Source organism: Ovis aries, chromosome 10, assembly GCF_016772045.2.
Source record: "Ovis aries strain OAR_USU_Benz2616 breed Rambouillet chromosome 10, ARS-UI_Ramb_v3.0, whole genome shotgun sequence".
Classification (NCBI taxonomy): Eukaryota; Metazoa; Chordata; class Mammalia; order Artiodactyla; family Bovidae; genus Ovis; species Ovis aries.
Window position 1 is genome coordinate 42359270 of NC_056063.1, and position 14509 is coordinate 42373778.

At 35.2% G+C, this 14509-nt stretch overlaps 1 non-coding gene across 1 annotated transcript; it reads right to left on the minus strand.

Moving 5' to 3' along the window:
* Window positions 1–13821: 13821 nt before the first annotated feature.
* On the minus strand, window positions 13822–13893 carry TRNAC-ACA (transfer RNA cysteine (anticodon ACA)). The gene has a single exon. It is a non-coding gene; the product is annotated as a tRNA-Cys (tRNA).
* Window positions 13894–14509: the final 616 nt, after the last annotated feature.

Consider the following 14509-nt stretch of genomic DNA (forward strand, 5'->3'; position numbering starts at 1 on the left):
AATTGATTGAACAGCAAACTAAACACCAAATAGAGGGCTTTATTATTATTAATACTACCACTTTTATTATTGATCCTACAAATAAACCTGTTTGAAGCTAAATTTCATGCAGAGGTACTACGATCTTGACTAATGTAATAATAAATGTAATAAAACCCCAGGAGGTTTTTTTTTTTTTTTTTTTTTTTTTTTTTTGATCAGGATCCTGGGTTTGGTGTTCAAAATAATGCATTAGCTCTGTGATCCATTTTATGGATTCTAGACCACATAGATCTTCTTTTAATGTGAAATATAGACTATATGCTATTCAGTTTCTTGCTAATGATGTTAAATTTGATTTCTCTGCATCCAAGTACTCTTGAAAGTCTGCTGATCCAGCTGATATCTGAGTTCATGAGAAATAAGTTTGATCTTGTCACCAAATTTTCCAGGATACATCCTGCTATTAAGTTAGCTGATTGGAAATAATATACCTGAAATACACCTCTCTGCCCTACCTCCACTTCAGATTGTCTCTACTGAACAGATTGTAATTTATGCTCAGTCTTCATCCAGAGGAGCTAGTATAGCAGGAAAAAGAACTGTCTCTCACTGGGGGAATGTGGTTGATTTTGAACTCACTGCACACTGTACAAAAACTTATATGGCATACATCTCTAAGAAGCTTACTATTGGAAGGGTTCATTTCTCTTGATAATATGATCTGGTTTGGGCTACTTGATGATAAAAGTTCTCTCACATGTGAGTTTAATTCTTTGCCCTATCTGCTCAGTTCTTAACCTTTTCTCCTCACCTTATTTTTTTTTTTCTATAAGCTTATAGTATCTTAAGCTTGAACTACCTTATAGTAAACCATAAGATTCAATTAACATAGTTAAATTAATTCTATTTGTCTATTTTGTATCATATTTTGTATCAATTTTGGTATCATTAATCGTTATAGGACTTATGGCATATTTTATGGGTAATTTCAGGTCCTTAGTCTTCTAAATACATGAAACAGTAGTCCATTAAATATAACCTACTTGCTATTTGACTTTAAGGTGGTAACTGTGATGTGCCCTCAATCATGAATATTTAAGAAATTATGCTGTGAAATAAAGGAAGATAAGAGTTTACCTTATCGTACTCAGAGTACTTAAACCAGTGCTTTCCATTTTTATCTTGTAATTTCTCTTTGCAAGAGTAGACTTAGATGATTCAAGTTTTTATTTAGTCATATCTGTATGTGTAGTGGTTTTACAAGAATTTGAAAATTCAAGGCACACTGAATAAAAATAATGATATTAAATTATAGAGATAAATATAAATATTGTATAAGTTATATCTGAAAAGATGTTTAATTGTATGTGAAATTAAAACATGCAGGAGATGAGAAATCAGTGAAATATTAAAAACATATTTTATATTTTGTTTCAAATGTATATCTAATCTAAAATATTATACCATGAGACTAATTTAAAAACACAGCTGAAACAAATCTGGGCAGGGCAGGTCAGTTCAGTTCAGTCGCTCAGTCATGTCCGACCTTATGAATCACAGCACGCCAGGCCTCCCTGTCCATCACCAACTCCTGGGGTTCCCTCAAATTCACAACCATCGAGTCAGTGATGCCATCCAGCCATCTCATCCTCTGTTGTCCCCTTCTCCTCCTGCCCCCAATCCCTCCCAGCATCAGGGTCTTTTCCAATGAGTCACTCTTCGCATGAGGTGGCCAAAGTACTAGAGTTTCAGCTTTAGCATCATTCCTTCCAAAGAACACCCAGGGCTGATCTCCTTTAGAATGGACTGGTTGGATCTCCTTGCAGGCCAAGGGATTCTCAGGAGTCTTCTCCAACACCACAGTTCAGAAGCATCAATTCTTCGGCACTCAGCTTTCTTCACAGTCCAACTCTCACATCCATACATGGAAAAAACATAGCCTTGACTAGATGGACCTTTGCTGGCAAAGTAATGTCTCTGCTTTTCAATATGCTATCTAGGTTGGTCATAACTTTTCTTCCAAGGAGTAAGTGTCTTTTAATTTCATGGCTGCAGTCACCATCTGCAGTGATTTTGGAGCCCCCAAAAATAAAGTCTGACACTGTTTCCACTGTTTCCCCATCTATTTCCCATGAAATGATGGAATCAGATGACATGATCTTCATATTCTGAATGTTGAGCTTTATCTTTTTAAGTTTTTTTGTTTACATTTTCACAGTCATTTCATTTCTTTTTTTTTAATATATATTATACATATTTCAATGCCATTCTCCCAAATCATCCCACCTTCTCCCTCCCTACAGAGTCCAAAAGCCTGTTCTATACATCTGTGTCTCTTTTGCTGTCTCGCATACAGGGTTATCATTACCATCTTTCTACATTCCATATATGTTTGTTAGTATACTGTATTGGTGTTTTTCTTTCTGGCTTACTTCACTCTGTATAATAGGCTCCAGTTTTGTCCACCTCATTAGAACTGATTCAAATTGTTGAGCTTTTAAGCCAACTTTTTCACTCTCCTCTTTCACTTTCATCAAGAGGGAACCAATCAGATATATTTATTATTGTATTCAGGTTTCAGGTTCCAAATTTCTAAATAACATGTTCTCAGGCTTCTCTCATGGCTCAGTAGTAAAGAATCCATCTGCCAATGCAAGAGACAAGGGTTCAATTCCTAGTCCAGGAAGATCCCACATATACCAGGAAGCTAACTCCATGTGCCACAACTACTGAGCCTGTGCTCTAGATACTGAGAACGGTAACTACTAAGCCTATGCAATGCAACTCCTGAAACCTGTGCACCTTAGAGCCTATGCTCCACAGCAAGAGAAGTCACAACAATGAGAAGCCCATGCTCTGCAACTAAAGAGTAGACTCTGCTTACTACAACTAGAAAAAAGTCCATGCAGCAATAAAGACCCAGCATGGCCAAAAATAAATAAATAAAATTTAAAATAAATAAATAAATAACATATTCTCTCTCCTTCATTCTCTCCCACTCACCTGTGGTGTCTTTTGCCACTTTTCTTTTTTCCAGTTTTAGATATTATTATTGTTCATTGTTTGTGTCTAATATAGACATTAGAAGATTAGCATTAAAAACATTTTCTCATAGCCAAAGTTATATTTCCCCTTCTGTTATACTCCCATTACAGTTGGATTAGAATTTGTAGTTCAATCTATATTTGGTTTTCATATTATTATAATTTGAATTTTAGAACAACTGACATGCATAATATATTTGCATTTTGATTTTCGGTACGGTTTTAGCTTTTCTTCACCATTCATTACTGTCATTGTTCTGTCACTAGTCATATCTGACTCTTTGTGATCCCATGGACTGCAGCCCATGCCAAGCTTCATTGTCCTTCATTATCTCTCAGAGTTTGCTCAAATTCATGTCCATTGCTGAAAGAAGTCCACTCTAGTATTCTTGCCTGGAGAATCCTATGGATGGAGGAACCTGGTGGGCTACAGTTCATAGGGTCACAAAGAGTTTGACGGTTGCCCCCTTCTCCTCTTCCACTCAATCTTTCCCAGCACTAGGGTCTTTTTCAATGAGTTAGCTCTTCACATCTGGTGGCCAAAGCATTGGAGTTTCAGCATCAGTCCTTGCAGTGAATATTCAGGGTTTCTTTCCTTTAGGATTGATTGGTTTGATTGCCTTGTTGACCAAAGGACTCACAACAATTTTCTTCAGCACCACAGTTTGGAAGCATTAATTATTTGGTGCTCAGCCTTTTTTATGGTTCAGCTCTCACATCTGTACATGACTACTGGAAAATCATAGCTTTGACTATATGGACATTTGTCAGCAAAGTCAGGTCTCTGCTCTTTTAATTTCTAGGTTTGCATATGGGCTTTTCTCACATGCTTGATTATGCATGCAATGTCTTATAAATTATCAAACTGTGCAAAATCACTGTGAAATGAAGAATAATTATTATTTTGCAAAAGGTAGTCTAACTTTAAAATTAACAATCTTTTTTTTTTTTTTAATTTTAGCAAATGTCTTTTAATTTCATGGTTGCAGTCACTATCTGTAGTGATTTTGGAGCCCAAGAAAATAAAATCTGCCACTGTTTCCATTTTTTCCCCACCTGTTTGCCATGAAGTTACAGGACCAGATGCCATATTTTTCACTTACTAACATTATTGTCCCACTCTTTGGGACCCCACGGACTGTAGCCTGCCAAGTTCCTCTATCCATGGGACTTCTCCAGGCAACAATACTGGAGTGGGTTGCCATTCCTTTCTCCAGGGTGATCTTCCTGACCCAGGGATCAAACCAGGTCTCCTGCGCTGGAGGCAGATTCTTTACCATCTGAGCCACCAATAGATGGGGAAACTGTTAACAGTGAGAGACTTTATTTCCTGGGCTACAAAATCACTGCAGATGGTGACTGCAGCCATGAAATTAAAAGACGCTTACTCCTTGGAAGGGAAATTATGACCAAACTAGGCAGCATATTAAAAAGCAGAGACATTACTTTGCTGACAATGGTCCATCTAGTCTAAGCTATGGTTTTTCCAGTAGTCATGTATGGATGTGCGAGTTGGACTATAAAGAAGCTGAGCGCCAAAGAATTGATGCCAGTCCTTCCTAAAGAAAATCAGTCCTGAATATTCATTGGAAGGACAGATGCTGAAGCTGAAACTCCAATATATTGGCTACCTGATGTGAAGAATTGACTCTTTCGAAAAGACCCTGATGCTGGGGAAGACTGAGGGCAGGAGGAGAAGGAGACGACAAAGGATGAGATGGTTGGATGGCATCACCAACTGAATGGACATGAGTTTGAGTATGTTCCGGGAGTTGGTGATGGACAGGGAGGCCTGACATGCTGCAGTCCATGGGTTTGCAAAGAGCCGGACATGACTGAGTGACTGAACTGAACTGAACATTATTTGTTCTGTGTACCATGATTATTTCAATCCCTTGTTCACTGTTTCCTTGCTTGGTATTTTCGCTTTGTAGCCTAATCATGTTCCCTCAGAATATGCAATGCTTTGTCTCATTTCCTTTCATTTTCTATTCTAGTCTTAAGATGTTCCATGACAGTTGGATTCCTGATAATTTTATTTCTTTTCCCTTTTTGTCTACCTGCTTCTAAGGTATATTTTACTCATCATTATCTTTTTTTTAAACTATTACTTAATGTGTCTTAAGATGAAGTATTTTTTTTTTAATTTTTACATTTTAAAATTATTATGGGTGCTCATTGGGGTTTGTTAATCTGGAAGAATTTCTCATTCATTTCTGCTCTGAGACATTTTGTTAATTTTCTTCTCTGCTATCATGTTTTTCTAAAGTTCTTTTTATTTTCCCCTCAGAATGTTTATTTTGATTATATGTTTAAAACAGCAATGTGTGATTTAGTTCACTAGTGAAATACTCACATTTTGAGCATTTTTTATATATTTAAAAATATTTTTCCTGCATTTTTGACTTTATCTAAGTTCTTATTTTCTGTTTGTGTGTCTCACTCACTTTCTTCCTTGTTTGGAATTTTTCTTCATGTTAGGTGATTGTTCATGTATGAAAGTGAAACACTGAAATACTATTTGAAGCTCTGTGTGTGTGTGTGTGTGTGTGTGTGTGTGTGTGTGTGTGTGTGTGTGTGTGTCTGGTGGTGGAGGAGACCTTTAACGTGTAACCTGTCTGTAGGCCGATCTGGGCAGCATACTGGCCATTTCATGAATGACTCTCACGATTGGCATTTTTAGGACTTTTCTCTCCAGCAAGATAATTTTCCCCAGAGAGAAGTTCTGCAAATTCCTGCAGTGATTATAGATCTAACATCAGGATTTGGGAGGAGAGCAGGGGAAGCAGCACTAGCTGCACAATTTAGGGATTCCTTAAAAAAAAAAAAAATTAGGACTTATAAGGAAGCAAGAACAGAGTTTTAAATTGAGAGTAGGACTCTCCTGAGTGTGGGCTCCCTGTGACTACACAAATCCCTTGCCTCTGATGCCAGATCAGAAGGAGCAAATAGCAGGACAGACTTCTCACTGTTGAGTATTCAGATCTTCACATAATCCCTGTGGTTACTCAATGTTCAACAGACCAGAGATTTTCTGTTTCTATCTCTCCAGAGCTAACTCTCCTGTTTCCTATTGGCAATTGCCAAGGATCAAGATTTGGCTAAAGAGGCAAATGGAGGGGAAATATTCTGAAGCCTGGTGGTCCTTATAAAGTCTTTCAATAAATGATTCATCTTTCAGTCCAAGAAAGATGATTTTGATTTGCTCACTTAAACAGAAATTGAACTTTTACATTAACTCAATGTTTAAAAAAAATCTACAATATTTGTCTTTAAAAATGTATTTTATGTTACAAAACTATATTTCTTTTTTAAAAATAGTTTATTAAATCTCCCTCTCTATTCTTTGATCTTCTCTAACTGAAATAGTGTTTAGAGAATATCCAAATCATTTCCTTTATTTTATAAATAAATAATTAAAGCAGCTAATTGAGTAGAATTCAGTTGACACACACAGCAAAAGAATGTCACAACTTTTAAAGATTATAAAGAATATGATATCTAATGCTTAATTATCTATCATCTTAACATAAAAGGTACACCTTCACTGAAAATTTTAGACATCAGAGAATGTTTGTCTACTTGAAAGAAAAGCATGCACACACAAAAAAGCAATGCCTTTTACATTATAAGAATTCAAAAATCACTTTTGATTGATAATAGGAAGTCAGGATCCTGGGTTTAGCATTATATTCTGATGCAATAAAACGAACATCTAGAAATTGTTAATGCTTAATTTTTAATATACAAAGAAATTTATTCTTTAAAAAATAATGAGTAAAAATAAATTATTTTAAAACAGTGTATATTTACTGTGTGTTTGTGTGTTTTTATAAATATTTGGATTATTATCTCTAGTTCACAAGTACAGAAAACTCTCACTATGACATAGTATATATTTTATTAACAACTTTTCCAAAAACTCCAATAAATGAATACCTATCCCTTTCCAGAAAAAAATCACAACAGCAATAATAAAACAATGACATTAGCTGAGTTAAATAAATTTAATTCGATTTTATGAATATTTTCTTATATGCTTGTAAAACCTAAATGAGCCTAGACAGAATATCATCATTCATTTTATTTGTAGAATATAAATATTTAATTCTTGTATTAAGTCTTAGATACTGAAAAGTTTTTCTCTGAAACTATTGCTCAAGAAAACAATGTATGCTTCTCAAGTCTTATTATTTCAGCATTCAAGTTCAAGTTACATAAGTAATCCAGGTAAGTCAGTCTTATTCTTGAGACTGCCTTATTGTGTTTCAGTAATAAAAATAATTATTCATTTTGCAGTATTTTTTGAAGCATGAAGACCAAGGTAGAAGTTCTTGGCATTTTCTTTCAACTATTTTAGGAAGTTTTTTTCCATGTACAAAATTAAATCTAGTGCTTTTTTGAAGTCAAGCCTTGCATTGCTATGTTATTTTAGAAATAATCTCAGCTGGTGTTTGTCCAGTGGGATGATCTGGCATGGCAGTGTTAAAAATGAGCTATGACAGGTTATCTTAAACACTGATAGACGAAAAAAAGACAACTTTTTGTTGTGAGTTTATCTTTTATACATATGCAACTCAAAAAAAGGATTTCCATCTCAAATTTAAAATTATATTTTTATCACATATTTGACAATGTTTCCTTTTCCATCTCATCAGAAAAAAAATTCTTCTTAGTTTAATGCAGCACTATTTTGGGTTTTGTGGTTAAAATATGCACCATACTCAGCTGCTTACTTAGTTGCAAGAATATCCCCTATTCCTCTCTCACCAACACATATGGAATTTATGTTGAGGTAACAAAATATAGATATAGCATTTTAATTAGAATCATGGCTCCTTTTAAATTTTTCTAAATTCTTAGTATTGCATTTATGGTACTTACAAAAATATGCTGAATGCTGTAAAAGTTATTTATAAATTATTTTAACATTAGAAATTTAGCTGCATAAATCACCCTTAAATGAAGGATAGATAAAAGAGAAAGGCTAATATATATTGAATTATTATTTGGTAGTATGGCCTTCACAAAGATTATCATATTTAATTTTTATTAAATCACTTTGAGAGAGATATTGTTATTATAATTATTATTGATAAAGGAAATTGAGGCTCATATAAGTTAAGCAATGTGCACACATAAACAGAGGTAGCAAAAATCATGTCTAGATTGAAAATCCAAGATATTCCAACTTTAAAGCTTGGCATACCTTCCAGTTAGAATGTTGAAGGATGGTGAAGACGAATAGAAAGGATGAGGTTGGAAGTTTAAGAAACAATTAGAATGGATTCAAAAAGGGGACATAAGAGATCAGATGATTAAGACTTAAATATGGTAAGATCTTGCTATATGGTGAAAGAGAGGTTGTTTTTTTTTTTTTTTTAATGATGCATTCTTCAGCAAATAAGGAAAATAAATCTGCTTTAAAGTCAAAGGAAGTTGTTATGTATTAGATAGGGCCAGAAGATAGTCGGCAAAACTTTCAAACTTCTCAATGGACATCTGTTACTATGCTCTCCAAACACAACTTTAAAGGAAAAGTTGTTTCTGGAGGACAAAAGACACGTTAGAATATACAGAAAAACTAGAGAGAATGGGCTCAGTCATCAGACAGCATGACAGATTAACCTGATTTAGACAGAAGTGGGAGTCCACTAAGTCTAGTATAACTATACTCATCCCAACTTTAAAGAATGTATATATTTCACTTATTCAGAGAACAAAATGTCAAGTGAATAGTATATGTCATTTATTTATTCAGGTTCCAGTAAATACCAGTTCACACCCTATATAAAAATACTTTCAATAAACATATTTCAAGTAAAGGAACTGATTCAAAGATGCATACATGGTGTGTGGGAAAATAGAGTAGTCTAGTACTAGTACTAGGAAATATTTTGCTAACCCTAAGTCTAAAGGACCAACAGCAGGGAAGAGTTAAAGGAAACAAAATGAAGGAAAGTCTGTCTTAAAAGGAGCACTGACTTTCACTTGAGATACAGTCAGCTAAAGTCTCTGAGGGAGGTATATTTTGGGGAATTAATACCTTGACCTAACTTTCCTTTTACCCTTCTGTCTCCTTTAGTGACTCCCCATTAGCTGAATCCAACTGGAAATCTGAAAAAGAAGGAAAATCTATTTTAAGTAGAAAACATGCTGAAGATGCATAGGGTACAAGGAGGTAAACAAAATATATCTAGAATAGTAACTGTGCCTGTCATTGCCATGTCTGTTCTAAATGCTTCTAGAGTTTATATCTCTATATTTTCTGAATAATTCTTTCATATCTTTTTCTCCCTTCAAAACTTTTTATGCCTTATATCCAGTCTTCATTTGTAGCTGTGTACCTGGATTTCTATTTTACTGATAAAATTAGAGTAATCAGAAGTGAACTCCTGTGTGAGGTGAGATCAAGATGGTAAAGTAAAAAGACCCTGACCTTACTGCCCTCCAGGAACAGATCAAAATTACAACTACGTATAGTACAATTCTCACAGAGAATGACCTAAGGACTAGAAGAACAGCTCTTTCATGACAAAGGCTATAAAGAAAGTCACAAGGAGGCTGGTTGGAAGGGAGGAGACATTATCAACTTGTGATCGTACATCTAGTGAGTGACCCAGAAGAGGAAAGAAGTATTACAGACTTGGGGATCCTAACTATGGAGTGAAGAATACGAGCCCATTAATAGACATACAACCCTAGGGATGATTACAGGAAAGATAAGGCCCCTATCAGACTTGAAAATCAGTCATGTTTACTGGAGGATTGTAAGAAACTTAGACTCTGTACATGCATAGACTTGCTTGCTCCTAGTCCCAGCACAGAGATAGCTATTGAAATCTCTCTTATGCTCTGATCAATCTTCCAGAAACACCTCAGTGCAACTTCCAGCCCACACCAGGATCCTTCTCCAGCCCCTTTTGCTCTGACACTGATCCTTGCTAGTGGGGAGACTGCCATGCTTGTCATGTGCACATGCATCAGGGAAAAAGTGAAGCCAGCTCAGATGTGTGGCTCTAAATCATCAGACACCGACTCTACTTTTGACTAAGGTGGAGGCTGCCATCACAACAGGTAGAAGCCTCAGTTACTTAAGGCTCCTGCTCTAGTCCTTACTCTATTGGCTGTACTCCCCAGTAGAGTAACAACCATAAATGAGTTTGAGAGTACCAACCACTCCTGCTCCAGACCTTTAGCCCCTGGCCCTAATCACTCAATAAAGTAGCAGCCATCACTGAGCAACCACCACTGAGCCTCCCTGATCATGCTTGACTTCTACTCTAGCCCTCTATGCCACCCCTGCCTCCTACTTAGATGCCATTGCCAGGACACCCCTTGGAGAAGATAGAGTCCATTCTCATTTCATATCCAGCTCTCCCAAGTGACTGTACATATGTAGACTGCGTAGGGATGCTCACACAGAGACACATCATCAAGACAGTAGAGGTAATTGGTATTCATCATTTCTTAGAGAAAAACAGGGCAAGTTAATTAAATGAGGACACAGAGGAATATGTTTCAAACTAAAGAACAAGAAAATACCTCAGGACAAAAAGGTAATGAAATAGAGATAAATAATTTACCAGGAAAATAGTTCAAAAAATAATAATAATATTGTTCATTGAACTCAGGGAAAGAGTAGAGGAACACAGTGAGAACTTCAGTAAAGGAATACAAATATTTTGAGGAAATAGAGCTGAAGAATAAAATAACTGTAGTAAAACAATACACTGTAAGTAATTAATAGCAGGTTAGGTGATACAGAATAATACATAAACATTCTGGAAGATAGAATAGTAAAAATTATTTAATCAAAAGAACAAAAAGAAAAAAAAATAAGATGAAGATAGTTCAAGGTAACACAAGGCAGTATCAAACATACCAACATTAGCATTATAGGGGCTCAAGGAAGAGAAGGGAGAAAGGGACAAAAATTGTATTTAATGAAGTTATATATAAAGACTTTCAGAACCTTAAAAAGGAAAAATATTCAGGTCTAAATGCACAAAGAGTTCCAAACAGTTCAGTTCAGTCTCTCAGTCATCTCCAACTCTTTGCGACCCCATGGACTGCAGATGCCAGGCTTCCCTGTCCATTACCAACTCCTGGAGTTTACTCAAACCCATTCAACCATCTCATCATATGTTGTCCCCTTCTCCTCCTGCCTTCAATCTTTCCCAGCATCAGGGTCTTTTCAACTGAGTCATTTCTTCCCATCAGGTGGCCAAAGTATAAGAGTTTTGGCTTCAACATAAGTCCTTCCAATGAACACCCAGGACCGATCTCTTTTAGGATGGACTGGTTGGATCTCCTTGCAGTCCAAAGGACTCTCAAGAGTCCTCTCTTCTCCAACACCACACACAGTTCAAAAGCATCAATTCTTCAACATTCAGCCTTCTTTATGATCTAACTCTCACATCCATACACGACCACTGGAAAAACCATAGCTCTGACTAGATGGAGCTTTGTTGACAAAGTATTGTCTCTGCTTTTTTTAATATCCTGTCTACATTAGTGATAACTTTTCTTCCAAGAAGAAAGCACTTTTTTTTAAAAAAATTTCATGGCTGCAGTCACCATCTGCAGTGATTTTGGAGCCCCCCAAAATAAAGTCTGTCACTGTTTCTATTGTTTCCCCACCTATTTGCCATAAAATGATGGGACCAGATGTCATGATCTTAGTTTTCTGAATGTTGAGTTTTAAGCCAACTTTTTCACTCTCCTCTTTCACCTTCACTAAGAGGCTCTTTAGTTCTTCACTTTCTGCCATAACGATGGTGTCCTCTGCATATCCGAGGTTACTGATAATTCTCCTGGCAATCTTGATTCCAGTTTCTGCTTCATCCAGCCCAGTGTTTCTCATGATGTACTCTGCATGTAAGTTAAATAAGCAGGAAGACAATATACAACCTTGACATACCACTTTCCTGATTTGGAAACAATTTATTGTTCCATGTCCAGTTCTAATTGTTGCTTCCTGACCTGCATACAGATTTCTCAAGGGGCAGGTCAAGTGGTCTGGTATTCCCATCTCTTTCATAATTTTCCACAATTTGTGGTGATCCACGCAGTCAAAGGCTTTAGTATAGTTAATAAAGCAGAAGTAGATGTTTTTCTGGAACTTTCTTGCTTTTATGATAATCCAAAGGATGTTAGCAATTTGATCTCTGATTCCTCTGCCTTTTCTAAAACCAGCTTGAACATCTGGAAGTTCATAGTTCATGTACTGTCCAAATAAAATGGACCCAAATATAACCACAACAAGACAAATAATATTTAGAATGGCAAAATTTAGAGATAAAGACAGAAGTTTTAAAAACAATGAGAGAAAAGCAAAGAGTCAAAATGGAACCCTCATAATGCTATTAGTTGACTTGTCAATGGAAACTTTGCAGACTAGAAGGGAATGAAATGATTTACTTAAAATGCTGAAAATAAAAATCTTCAACCTTAAGACACTCTGACTAGCAAGATTACCATTCAGAATTGAAGGGGAAATAATTTTCCATGCAAGGGAAAATTTAGCATTCATTACCACCAAGCTGAACTTACAAAAAAAAAAAAAAAAAGTATGAGTCTTATTTAAGCAAAAAGAAAAAGGTCATTAAAAGAACTAATAAAATATATGAAGGAGCAAAATCATTGATAAAAAATATTATATATATGTGCGTGTGTGTGTGTCACTCAGTTGGGTCCTACTGTTTGTGACTCCATGGGATGTAGTCTGCCAAGCTCTTCTGTTTATGGAATTCTTCAGGCAAGAACACTGGAGTGGATAGCCATTCCCTTCTCCAAGGTATCTTCCTGACCCATGGATTGAACTCAGGTCTCTCACATCGTGGGCAGATACTTTACCATCTGAGCCAACAGGAAAGCCTATATATACATATACATATACATATACATATACATATATATATATATACACACACACACACACACACACACACACATATATATGTATACAAATAAGTACATGTTTATATATTTTCTATTCATATATATATTCTGAAATATATAATTTTCTTTATATACATAAAAAGAGAAAAATACTTTTTCAATCACTTATGTAAACTTATATATATATGTAAATAGTATATATATAACAGATTATATATAAAGAAAAACTTATATTTTCAATCACTTAAACTAGAATATGTATATAAGTGAACCAGTATATGTATATATACACTAAATATATAATGCATATAAAGAAAATATACTTTTTAATCACTTAAGTAAACCAGTGTAAAGGTTAAAAGAAAAATTATGAAATCAATTAGCTACAGTAAAAAGTTAAGGAATAGACATGAAGATGTGAATATGACATAAAAACATAAAATGTTTGGGGAAGTAAAATGTAAATATTTTAGAAAATGTTTGAACTTAAATGATTATCAGCTTAAAATAGGTAGTATAATTATAGGTCAATATATATGAACTTCACAGTAACCACAGGTTAAAACCTACAATAAGTGTACAAATACTAAATATAAAGTTATATAAACATAATATTAAATGAACCATCAAGCTACAGGAAAGAAAAGAGTGAAAATGAAAATGAAGTTGCTCAATCCGGACTGACTCTTTGCGACCCCATGGACTATAGTTTACCAGGCTCCTCTGTCCATGGGATTTTCTAGGCAAGAATACTGACTGCTGCTGCTAAGTCACTTCAGCCGTGTGCGACTCTGTGAGACATCAAAGCTGGCACCCCTCCAGGCTCCTCCATCCCTGGGATTCTCCAAACAAGAATACTGGAGTGGGTTGCCATTTCCTTCTCCAGGAGACCCTCCCCACCCAGGGATTGAACCTGGGTCTCCTGCAGTGTAGGCAGATGCTTTACCATCTGAGCCACCAGGGAACTCAGGAAAACTCTAAGTGAAAACAAAGAACAGAGAGAAACTAAAAACAAAAGAGAGAGAGAGAAAAAAAAACAGAAACAAGCAATATGTACCTATGAATAATTCCATTAAATGTGAGTGGAATAAACACTCCACTTAAAATCATAGGATACATGTTGGGATTAAAAAAAAAAAATAAGATCCATCTATATGCTACCTATACAAGAAATTCATTTCAGAGCTAAAGGTACACACACATTTCAAATGAAGTGATGGAAATTATATTTTATGCTGATAGAAATGAAAAGAAACATGGAATAGTAATATTTATATTAATGAAAAAGTAGACTTTTAAACAAAATATATAGTAAAAGACTGAGAAGAGTATTATATATTGATAGAGAGACCAATTCAAGAATAGGATATAACATTGGTAAACATATATACCTAAAACTAATGTATAAAGCAAAAATAACAGACATAAGGGGAAAAATGACTGTAGTAGAATAATTGTAGATTTTGCACCCTACTTAAATCAATGGATTGATTATCCAGACAGAAAAACAATAAGAAAAGAGTGCTCTTAAATGACATACTGGAACAGATGGCCTTAATTAGTATCTATAGGATGGGCAT